Genomic DNA, 12,344 nt, shown 5'->3' on the forward strand with positions numbered 1-12,344 from the left:
AAGCTGTCGCTGCTGTGAAGGTTCTAGGTGACATCACAAATCCCTATGGTTACATACACAACAAAGCTGGGTTGTTGTTGTTTACACTCTGCAAGGCCTGTGGAAGTGAGTGACATCATAGCACTGTAGTTCTGAGGGTTCTAGATGGATGCAACAATCTCCTGTTGCTTCTATGAAGGCCATAATAGACGACATCACCAAACAGCTCCATAGTCACATACACAGCAAAGGAGAGATGTTGTTTACACCTAGTGATGTCAGTGGTATTGAGTGACATCACAGCACAGTGCTAAGGCTCCTGGGCCTGGACACAGCAGCGGCTGCAATATCTCAACGGAGAATACGTTTATATATATGTGTGTGTGTGCGCGTATATATATATATATATATATATATATATATATATATATATATATTTCTCCGCCGAAATCACTTTTAAACCCATTTCCACCTTTTTTTCCCTTCTCTTCCTCTTACTTTTTTTTCACGTTTTTTTACGTTTTTCTCCTTTTCGCCTCTTTTCTGGGCGTATTATTCTTCTTTTTCTTCTTTTTTTTCGTCTAATGCATACCCCATCAGTGCAGCAATGCTTATTCAATACCGCCAGCAGATGGAGACACTGGGGGATAATTTTCTAAGGATTTATACTGATTTTTCCTGTCTGAATTTGTCGCACAGAAAGTTGCAGGCCAAATATGTGTGACATTTCTGCGACTTTAGCTTCTAGAGCATTTTTACAACATTATACATAGGTGCTGAATACATAAAAAGCGACTGTTCAGCGACAGACAAGTCGCATCGGCTGAAAGTAGGCCAGAATGTCAGTCCATGTTGGAGCAGGTTTAGATACAGTCTAAAGTATAGATCTCAAAGTCTGTGCACAGAATTTAGCAAGGGCCTCGCACCTTCTGATGCATCAGGTAGGTGCACAATAGCATAGCCTAACCCTCTGTACTTTGGTCTATATTGATGCGGGACATAGACAGCCAGCTGATGACCAATCCATTAGTGCAATGGATGGCTGGAAGCATTTGTCTTTGCCTTTGCAATACCACAGAAGCAATGCATGGTCAATGTACAGCAATGACACACCTGTGTGAACAGCCAGGAGACCCCCCCCCCCCCCCATGTTATGTTACATAGTTACATAGTTAGTACGGTCGAAAAAAGACATATGTCCATCAAGTTCAACCAGGGAATTAAGGGGTAGGGGTGTGGCGCGATATTGGGGAAGGGATGAGATTTTATATTTCTTCATAAGCATTAATCTTATTTTGTCAATTAGGAACATTCAGCACCCACCCGCTATCAAGGCAGCTGCCTATCATGTCATGCCCTACCTGCACAGGTGTGCTGGCTACTCAAATGATCCAATTAAGGAGGCCATTTAGTCAGCAGCAGCAGAAGTCCTGTGCCTGGACGCTCCAACAGCGGCCAGACACAAGCAGAAGCAGAAGCAGCAGAAGCAGCAGCAGCACCACCTTTTGTTTTTTGGCTGCAGCAGCAGCAAGGCCCACAGGGCTGGCTAGCTGGCTAGCCAGCAAGCAGGTAGCAATGAAAGTAGGAATCTTTCTTTTTAACCCTGTAAGGGGGTGGTGCACTGTACCCGAAGATACTGCCATATCGGGTCAATGCATAGGGCGACGGAAGCAAGCTTCGAAATCGGCCCCCGTTCTCAAAAATCCATTTAATATATGGTCCCCAGATAGGGGACGTATCAGATATTAAACTGATAAGAACAGATACTACACTTGATCTTAGCCAAAAGGCCGAGAAGCGATAACCGTGAAAGGGGCGGGCCCAACAAGGTGCCCTTCATGGGCACTATCACTGCTTGCTGTCAGGGAGGCTGCCAGACAATTTTCCATGCACACTCTGGGCTGGGGGGCAGTCAACCACCAGTACACACAGCAGAACCTAAACCCATACCATTATTGCTAAGCAGCAAGACAGGGGCCCATTGCACTCCCACGGGGCCTTTTTAAATGCAATCCATAACCCGGATTTGCCAGGAACCCTTCTTACTCCTCCTACTTGCATGTGACACTGGGCTTAGGATCTGCATAGGAAACACACACACAAGCACACACCTACCTTTGTTGCCTGCAGATGCCTCCTTGGCTGTCCCCAAACGGTATCAAACCAACACCCACGGGAAGCTGTAAGCATAGAGGACATGCCTGCACCCCATTGGACTTACCTGTGTGGGTTAAACCCGGGTTATTTGACAACCTATGGCGGTGATGGTTCTGCTCAGGCAGAGCAGTGCTGATGCTCCTCATAAAGCTGTCGCTGCTGTGAAGGTTCTAGGTGACATCACAAATCCCTATGGTTACATACACAACAAAGCTGGGTTGTTGTTGTTTACACTCTGCAAGGCCTGTGGAAGTGAGTGACATCATAGCACTGTAGTTCTGAGGGTTCTAGATGGATGCAACAATCTCCTGTTGCTTCTATGAAGGCCATAATAGACGACATCACCAAACAGCTCCATAGTCACATACACAGCAAAGGAGAGATGTTGTTTACACCTAGTGATGTCAGTGGTATTGAGTGACATCACAGCACAGTGCTAAGGCTCCTGGGCCTGGACACAGCAGCGGCTGCAATATCTCAACGGAGAATACGTTTATATATATGTGTGTGTGTGCGCGTATATATATATATATATATATATATATATATATATTTCTCCGCCGAAATCACTTTTAAACCCATTTCCACCTTTTTTTCCCTTCTCTTCCTCTTACTTTTTTTTCACGTTTTTTTACGTTTTTCTCCTTTTCGCCTCTTTTCTGGGCGTATTATTCTTCTTTTTCTTCTTTTTTTTCGTCTAATGCATACCCCATCAGTGCAGCAATGCTTATTCAATACCGCCAGCAGATGGAGACACTGGGGGATAATTTTCTAAGGATTTATACTGATTTTTCCTGTCTGAATTTGTCGCACAGAAAGTTGCAGGCCAAATATGTGTGACATTTCTGCGACTTTAGCTTCTAGAGCATTTTTACAACATTATACATAGGTGCTGAATACATAAAAAGCGACTGTTCAGCGACAGACAAGTCGCATCGGCTGAAAGTAGGCCAGAATGTCAGTCCATGTTGGAGCAGGTTTAGATACAGTCTAAAGTATAGATCTCAAAGTCTGTGCACAGAATTTAGCAAGGGCCTCGCACCTTCTGATGCATCAGGTAGGTGCACAATAGCATAGCCTAACCCTCTGTACTTTGGTCTATATTGATGCGGGACATAGACAGCCAGCTGATGACCAATCCATTAGTGCAATGGATGGCTGGAAGCATTTGTCTTTGCCTTTGCAATACCACAGAAGCAATGCATGGTCAATGTACAGCAATGACACACCTGTGTGAACAGCCAGGAGACCCCCCCCCCCCCCATGTTATGTTACATAGTTACATAGTTAGTACGGTCGAAAAAAGACATATGTCCATCAAGTTCAACCAGGGAATTAAGGGGTAGGGGTGTGGCGCGATATTGGGGAAGGGATGAGATTTTATATTTCTTCATAAGCATTAATCTTATTTTGTCAATTAGGAACATTCAGCACCCACCCGCTATCAAGGCAGCTGCCTATCATGTCATGCCCTACCTGCACAGGTGTGCTGGCTACTCAAATGAACCAATTAAGGAGGCCATTTAGTCAGCAGCAGCAGAAGTCCTGTGCCTGGACGCTCCAACAGCGGCCAGACACAAGCAGAAGCAGAAGCAGCAGAAGCAGCAGCAGCACCACCTTTTGTTTTTTGGCTGCAGCAGCAGCAAGGCCCACAGGGCTGGCTAGCTGGCTAGCCAGCAAGCAGGTAGCAATGAAAGTAGGAATCTTTCTTTTTAACCCTGTAAGGGGGTGGTGCACTGTACCCGAAGATACTGCCATATCGGGTCAATGCATAGGGCGACGGAAGCAAGCTTCGAAATCGGCCCCCGTTCTCAAAAATCCATTTAATATATGGTCCCCAGATAGGGGACGTATCAGATATTAAACTGATAAGAACAGATACTACACTTGATCTTAGCCAAAAGGCCGAGAAGCGATAACCGTGAAAGGGGCGGGCCCAACAAGGTGCCCTTCATGGGCACTATCACTGCTTGCTGTCAGGGAGGCTGCCAGACAATTTTCCATGCACACTCTGGGCTGGGGGGCAGTCAACCACCAGTACACACAGCAGAACCTAAACCCATACCATTATTGCTAAGCAGCAAGACAGGGGCCCATTGCACTCCCACGGGGCCTTTTTAAATGCAATCCATAACCCGGATTTGCCAGGAACCCTTCTTACTCCTCCTACTTGCATGTGACACTGGGCTTAGGATCTGCATAGGAAACACACACACAAGCACACACCTACCTTTGTTGCCTGCAGATGCCTCCTTGGCTGTCCCCAAACGGTATCAAACCAACACCCACGGGAAGCTGTAAGCATAGAGGACATGCCTGCACCCCATTGGACTTACCTGTGTGGGTTAAACCCGGGTTATTTGACAACCTATGGCGGTGATGGTTCTGCTCAGGCAGAGCAGTGCTGATGCTCCTCATAAAGCTGTCGCTGCTGTGAAGGTTCTAGGTGACATCACAAATCCCTATGGTTACATACACAACAAAGCTGGGTTGTTGTTGTTTACACTCTGCAAGGCCTGTGGAAGTGAGTGACATCATAGCACTGTAGTTCTGAGGGTTCTAGATGGATGCAACAATCTCCTGTTGCTTCTATGAAGGCCGTAATAGACGACATCACCAAACAGCTCCATAGTCACATACACAGCAAAGGAGAGATGTTGTTTACACCTAGTGATGTCAGTGGTATTGAGTGACATCACAGCACAGTGCTAAGGCTCCTGGGCCTGGACACAGCAGCGGCTGCAATATCTCAACGGAGAATACGTTTATATATATGTGTGTGTGTGCGCGTATATATATATATATATATATATATATATATATATATATATATATATATTTCTCCGCCGAAATCACTTTTAAACCCATTTCCACCTTTTTTTCCCTTCTCTTCCTCTTACTTTTTTTTCACGTTTTTTTACGTTTTTCTCCTTTTCGCCTCTTCTCTGGGCGTATTATTCTTCTTTTTCTTCTTTTTTTTCGTCTAATGCATACCCCATCAGTGCAGCAATGCTTATTCAATACCGCCAGCAGATGGAGACACTGGGGGATAATTTTCTAAGGATTTATACTGATTTTTCCTGTCTGAATTTGTCGCACAGAAAGTTGCAGGCCAAATATGTGTGACATTTCTGCGACTTTAGCTTCTAGAGCATTTTTACAACATTATACATAGGTGCTGAATACATAAAAAGCGACTGTTCAGCGACAGACAAGTCGCATCGGCTGAAAGTAGGCCAGAATGTCAGTCCATGTTGGAGCAGGTTTAGATACAGTCTAAAGTATAGATCTCAAAGTCTGTGCACAGAATTTAGCAAGGGCCTCGCACCTTCTGATGCATCAGGTAGGTGCACAATAGCATAGCCTAACCCTCTGTACTTTGGTCTATATTGATGCGGGACATAGACAGCCAGCTGATGACCAATCCATTAGTGCAATGGATGGCTGGAAGCATTTGTCTTTGCCTTTGCAATACCACAGAAGCAATGCATGGTCAATGTACAGCAATGACACACCTGTGTGAACAGCCAGGAGACCCCCCCCCCCCCCATGTTATGTTACATAGTTACATAGTTAGTACGGTCGAAAAAAGACATATGTCCATCAAGTTCAACCAGGGAATTAAGGGGTAGGGGTGTGGCGCGATATTGGGGAAGGGATGAGATTTTATATTTCTTCATAAGCATTAATCTTATTTTGTCAATTAGGAACATTCAGCACCCACCCGCTATCAAGGCAGCTGCCTATCATGTCATGCCCTACCTGCACAGGTGTGCTGGCTACTCAAATGATCCAATTAAGGAGGCCATTTAGTCAGCAGCAGCAGAAGTCCTGTGCCTGGACGCTCCAACAGCGGCCAGACACAAGCAGAAGCAGAAGCAGCAGAAGCAGCAGCAGCACCACCTTTTGTTTTTTGGCTGCAGCAGCAGCAAGGCCCACAGGGCTGGCTAGCTGGCTAGCCAGCAAGCAGGTAGCAATGAAAGTAGGAATCTTTCTTTTTAACCCTGTAAGGGGGTGGTGCACTGTACCCGAAGATACTGCCATATCGGGTCAATGCATAGGGCGACGGAAGCAAGCTTCGAAATCGGCCCCCGTTCTCAAAAATCCATTTAATATATGGTCCCCAGATAGGGGACGTATCAGATATTAAACTGATAAGAACAGATACTACACTTGATCTTAGCCAAAAGGCCGAGAAGCGATAACCGTGAAAGGGGCGGGCCCAACAAGGTGCCCTTCATGGGCACTATCACTGCTTGCTGTCAGGGAGGCTGCCAGACAATTTTCCATGCACACTCTGGGCTGGGGGGCAGTCAACCACCAGTACACACAGCAGAACCTAAACCCATACCATTATTGCTAAGCAGCAAGACAGGGGCCCATTGCACTCCCACGGGGCCTTTTTAAATGCAATCCATAACCCGGATTTGCCAGGAACCCTTCTTACTCCTCCTACTTGCATGTGACACTGGGCTTAGGATCTGCATAGGAAACACACACACAAGCACACACCTACCTTTGTTGCCTGCAGATGCCTCCTTGGCTGTCCCCAAACGGTATCAAACCAACACCCACGGGAAGCTGTAAGCATAGAGGACATGCCTGCACCCCATTGGACTTACCTGTGTGGGTTAAACCCGGGTTATTTGACAACCTATGGCGGTGATGGTTCTGCTCAGGCAGAGCAGTGCTGATGCTCCTCATAAAGCTGTCGCTGCTGTGAAGGTTCTAGGTGACATCACAAATCCCTATGGTTACATACACAACAAAGCTGGGTTGTTGTTGTTTACACTCTGCAAGGCCTGTGGAAGTGAGTGACATCATAGCACTGTAGTTCTGAGGGTTCTAGATGGATGCAACAATCTCCTGTTGCTTCTATGAAGGCCATAATAGACGACATCACCAAACAGCTCCATAGTCACATACACAGCAAAGGAGAGATGTTGTTTACACCTAGTGATGTCAGTGGTATTGAGTGACATCACAGCACAGTGCTAAGGCTCCTGGGCCTGGACACAGCAGCGGCTGCAATATCTCAACGGAGAATACGATTATATATATGTGTGTGTGTGCGCGTATATATATATATATATATATATATATATATATATATATATATTTCTCCGCCGAAATCACTTTTAAACCCATTTCCACCTTTTTTTCCCTTCTCTTCCTCTTACTTTTTTTTCACGTTTTTTTACGTTTTTCTCCTTTTCGCCTCTTTTCTGGGCGTATTATTCTTCTTTTTCTTCTTTTTTTTCGTCTAATGCATACCCCATCAGTGCAGCAATGCTTATTCAATACCGCCAGCAGATGGAGACACTGGGGGATAATTTTCTAAGGATTTATACTGATTTTTCCTGTCTGAATTTGTCGCACAGAAAGTTGCAGGCCAAATATGTGTGACATTTCTGCGACTTTAGCTTCTAGAGCATTTTTACAACATTATACATAGGTGCTGAATACATAAAAAGCGACTGTTCAGCGACAGACAAGTCGCATCGGCTGAAAGTAGGCCAGAATGTCAGTCCATGTTGGAGCAGGTTTAGATACAGTCTAAAGTATAGATCTCAAAGTCTGTGCACAGAATTTAGCAAGGGCCTCGCACCTTCTGATGCATCAGGTAGGTGCACAATAGCATAGCCTAACCCTCTGTACTTTGGTCTATATTGATGCGGGACATAGACAGCCAGCTGATGACCAATCCATTAGTGCAATGGATGGCTGGAAGCATTTGTCTTTGCCTTTGCAATACCACAGAAGCAATGCATGGTCAATGTACAGCAATGACACACCTGTGTGAACAGCCAGGAGACCCCCCCCCCCCCCATGTTATGTTACATAGTTACATAGTTAGTACGGTCGAAAAAAGACATATGTCCATCAAGTTCAACCAGGGAATTAAGGGGTAGGGGTGTGGCGCGATATTGGGGAAGGGATGAGATTTTATATTTCTTCATAAGCATTAATCTTATTTTGTCAATTAGGAACATTCAGCACCCACCCGCTATCAAGGCAGCTGCCTATCATGTCATGCCCTACCTGCACAGGTGTGCTGGCTACTCAAATGATCCAATTAAGGAGGCCATTTAGTCAGCAGCAGCAGAAGTCCTGTGCCTGGACGCTCCAACAGCGGCCAGACACAAGCAGAAGCAGAAGCAGCAGAAGCAGCAGCAGCACCACCTTTTGTTTTTTGGCTGCAGCAGCAGCAAGGCCCACAGGGCTGGCTAGCTGGCTAGCCAGCAAGCAGGTAGCAATGAAAGTAGGAATCTTTCTTTTTAACCCTGTAAGGGGGTGGTGCACTGTACCCGAAGATACTGCCATATCGGGTCAATGCATAGGGCGACGGAAGCAAGCTTCGAAATCGGCCCCCGTTCTCAAAAATCCATTTAATATATGGTCCCCAGATAGGGGACGTATCAGATATTAAACTGATAAGAACAGATACTACACTTGATCTTAGCCAAAAGGCCGAGAAGCGATAACCGTGAAAGGGGCGGGCCCAACAAGGTGCCCTTCATGGGCACTATCACTGCTTGCTGTCAGGGAGGCTGCCAGACAATTTTCCATGCACACTCTGGGCTGGGGGGCAGTCAACCACCAGTACACACAGCAGAACCTAAACCCATACCATTATTGCTAAGCAGCAAGACAGGGGCCCATTGCACTCCCACGGGGCCTTTTTAAATGCAATCCATAACCCGGATTTGCCAGGAACCCTTCTTACTCCTCCTACTTGCATGTGACACTGGGCTTAGGATCTGCATAGGAAACACACACACAAGCACACACCTACCTTTGTTGCCTGCAGATGCCTCCTTGGCTGTCCCCAAACGGTATCAAACCAACACCCACGGGAAGCTGTAAGCATAGAGGACATGCCTGCACCCCATTGGACTTACCTGTGTGGGTTAAACCCGGGTTATTTGACAACCTATGGCGGTGATGGTTCTGCTCAGGCAGAGCAGTGCTGATGCTCCTCATAAAGCTGTCGCTGCTGTGAAGGTTCTAGGTGACATCACAAATCCCTATGGTTACATACACAACAAAGCTGGGTTGTTGTTGTTTACACTCTGCAAGGCCTGTGGAAGTGAGTGACATCATAGCACTGTAGTTCTGAGGGTTCTAGATGGATGCAACAATCTCCTGTTGCTTCTATGAAGGCCATAATAGACGACATCACCAAACAGCTCCATAGTCACATACACAGCAAAGGAGAGATGTTGTTTACACCTAGTGATGTCAGTGGTATTGAGTGACATCACAGCACAGTGCTAAGGCTCCTGGGCCTGGACACAGCAGCGGCTGCAATATCTCAACGGAGAATACGTTTATATATATGTGTGTGTGTGCGCGTATATATATATATATATATATATATATATATATATATATATATATTTCTCCGCCGAAATCACTTTTAAACCCATTTCCACCTTTTTTTCCCTTCTCTTCCTCTTACTTTTTTTTCACGTTTTTTTACGTTTTTCTCCTTTTCGCCTCTTTTCTGGGCGTATTATTCTTCTTTTTCTTCTTTTTTTTCGTCTAATGCATACCCCATCAGTGCAGCAATGCTTATTCAATACCGCCAGCAGATGGAGACACTGGGGGATAATTTTCTAAGGATTTATACTGATTTTTCCTGTCTGAATTTGTCGCACAGAAAGTTGCAGGCCAAATATGTGTGACATTTCTGCGACTTTAGCTTCTAGAGCATTTTTACAACATTATACATAGGTGCTGAATACATAAAAAGCGACTGTTCAGCGACAGACAAGTCGCATCGGCTGAAAGTAGGCCAGAATGTCAGTCCATGTTGGAGCAGGTTTAGATACAGTCTAAAGTATAGATCTCAAAGTCTGTGCACAGAATTTAGCAAGGGCCTCGCACCTTCTGATGCATCAGGTAGGTGCACAATAGCATAGCCTAACCCTCTGTACTTTGGTCTATATTGATGCGGGACATAGACAGCCAGCTGATGACCAATCCATTAGTGCAATGGATGGCTGGAAGCATTTGTCTTTGCCTTTGCAATACCACAGAAGCAATGCATGGTCAATGTACAGCAATGACACACCTGTGTGAACAGCCAGGAGACCCCCCCCCCCCCATGTTATGTTACATAGTTACATAGTTAGTACGGTCGAAAAAAGACATATGTCCATCAAGTTCAACCAGGGAATTAAGGGGTAGGGGTGTGGCGCGATATTGGGGAAGGGATGAGATTTTATATTTCTTCATAAGCATTAATCTTATTTTGTCAATTAGGAACATTCAGCACCCACCCGCTATCAAGGCAGCTGCCTATCATGTCATGCCCTACCTGCACAGGTGTGCTGGCTACTCAAATGAACCAATTAAGGAGGCCATTTAGTCAGCAGCAGCAGAAGTCCTGTGCCTGGACGCTCCAACAGCGGCCAGACACAAGCAGAAGCAGAAGCAGCAGAAGCAGCAGCAGCACCACCTTTTGTTTTTTGGCTGCAGCAGCAGCAAGGCCCACAGGGCTGGCTAGCTGGCTAGCCAGCAAGCAGGTAGCAATGAAAGTAGGAATCTTTCTTTTTAACCCTGTAAGGGGGTGGTGCACTGTACCCGAAGATACTGCCATATCGGGTCAATGCATAGGGCGACGGAAGCAAGCTTCGAAATCGGCCCCCGTTCTCAAAAATCCATTTAATATATGGTCCCCAGATAGGGGACGTATCAGATATTAAACTGATAAGAACAGATACTACACTTGATCTTAGCCAAAAGGCCGAGAAGCGATAACCGTGAAAGGGGCGGGCCCAACAAGGTGCCCTTCATGGGCACTATCACTGCTTGCTGTCAGGGAGGCTGCCAGACAATTTTCCATGCACACTCTGGGCTGGGGGGCAGTCAACCACCAGTACACACAGCAGAACCTAAACCCATACCATTATTGCTAAGCAGCAAGACAGGGGCCCATTGCACTCCCACGGGGCCTTTTTAAATGCAATCCATAACCCGGATTTGCCAGGAACCCTTCTTACTCCTCCTACTTGCATGTGACACTGGGCTTAGGATCTGCATAGGAAACACACACACAAGCACACACCTACCTTTGTTGCCTGCAGATGCCTCCTTGGCTGTCCCCAAACGGTATCAAACCAACACCCACGGGAAGCTGTAAGCATAGAGGACATGCCTGCACCCCATTGGACTTACCTGTGTGGGTTAAACCCGGGTTATTTGACAACCTATGGCGGTGATGGTTCTGCTCAGGCAGAGCAGTGCTGATGCTCCTCATAAAGCTGTCGCTGCTGTGAAGGTTCTAGGTGACATCACAAATCCCTATGGTTACATACACAACAAAGCTGGGTTGTTGTTGTTTACACTCTGCAAGGCCTGTGGAAGTGAGTGACATCATAGCACTGTAGTTCTGAGGGTTCTAGATGGATGCAACAATCTCCTGTTGCTTCTATGAAGGCCGTAATAGACGACATCACCAAACAGCTCCATAGTCACATACACAGCAAAGGAGAGATGTTGTTTACACCTAGTGATGTCAGTGGTATTGAGTGACATCACAGCACAGTGCTAAGGCTCCTGGGCCTGGACACAGCAGCGGCTGCAATATCTCAACGGAGAATACGTTTATATATATGTGTGTGTGTGCGCGTATATATATATATATATATATATATATATATATATATATATATATTTCTCCGCCGAAATCACTTTTAAACCCATTTCCACCTTTTTTTCCCTTCTCTTCCTCTTACTTTTTTTTCACGTTTTTTTACGTTTTTCTCCTTTTCGCCTCTTCTCTTGGCGTATTATTCTTCTTTTTCTTCTTTTTTTTCGTCTAATGCATACCCCATCAGTGCAGCAATGCTTATTCAATACCGCCAGCAGATGGAGACACTGGGGGATAATTTTCTAAGGATTTATACTGATTTTTCCTGTCTGAATTTGTCGCACAGAAAGTTGCAGGCCAAATATGTGTGACATTTCTGCGACTTTAGCTTCTAGAGCATTTTTACAACATTATACATAGGTGCTGAATACATAAAAAGCGACTGTTCAGCGACAGACAAGTCGCATCGGCTGAAAGTAGGCCAGAATGTCAGTCCATGTTGGAGCAGGTTTAGATACAGTCTAAAGTATAGATCTCAAAGTCTGTGCACAGAATTTAGCAAGGGCCTCGCACCTTCTGATGCATCAGGTAGGTGCACAATAGCATAGCC

At 45.7% G+C, this 12,344-nt stretch overlaps 5 non-coding genes across 5 annotated transcripts; all 5 read right to left on the minus strand.

Moving 5' to 3' along the window:
• Window positions 1-1,590: 1,590 nt before the first annotated feature.
• Window positions 1,591-1,781, minus strand: LOC130335463 (U2 spliceosomal RNA). Its single transcript, XR_008877093.1, has one exon. It is a non-coding gene; the product is annotated as a U2 spliceosomal RNA (small nuclear RNA).
• Window positions 1,782-3,862: 2,081 nt separating this feature from the next.
• On the minus strand, window positions 3,863-4,053 carry LOC130335464 (U2 spliceosomal RNA). The gene has a single exon (XR_008877094.1). It is a non-coding gene; the product is annotated as a U2 spliceosomal RNA (small nuclear RNA).
• A 2,095-nt stretch (window positions 4,054-6,148) lies between these two features.
• LOC130335465 (U2 spliceosomal RNA) lies at window positions 6,149-6,339 on the minus strand. The gene has a single exon (XR_008877095.1). It is a non-coding gene; the product is annotated as a U2 spliceosomal RNA (small nuclear RNA).
• A 2,089-nt stretch (window positions 6,340-8,428) lies between these two features.
• Window positions 8,429-8,619, minus strand: LOC130335351 (U2 spliceosomal RNA). Its single transcript, XR_008876998.1, has one exon. It is a non-coding gene; the product is annotated as a U2 spliceosomal RNA (small nuclear RNA).
• A 2,090-nt stretch (window positions 8,620-10,709) lies between these two features.
• On the minus strand, window positions 10,710-10,900 carry LOC130335352 (U2 spliceosomal RNA). The gene has a single exon (XR_008876999.1). It is a non-coding gene; the product is annotated as a U2 spliceosomal RNA (small nuclear RNA).
• Between the last annotated feature and the right edge of the window lie 1,444 nt (window positions 10,901-12,344).

Source organism: Hyla sarda, unplaced genomic scaffold (genome assembly GCF_029499605.1).
Source record: "Hyla sarda isolate aHylSar1 unplaced genomic scaffold, aHylSar1.hap1 scaffold_450, whole genome shotgun sequence".
NCBI lineage: Eukaryota > Metazoa > Chordata > Amphibia > Anura > Hylidae > Hyla > Hyla sarda.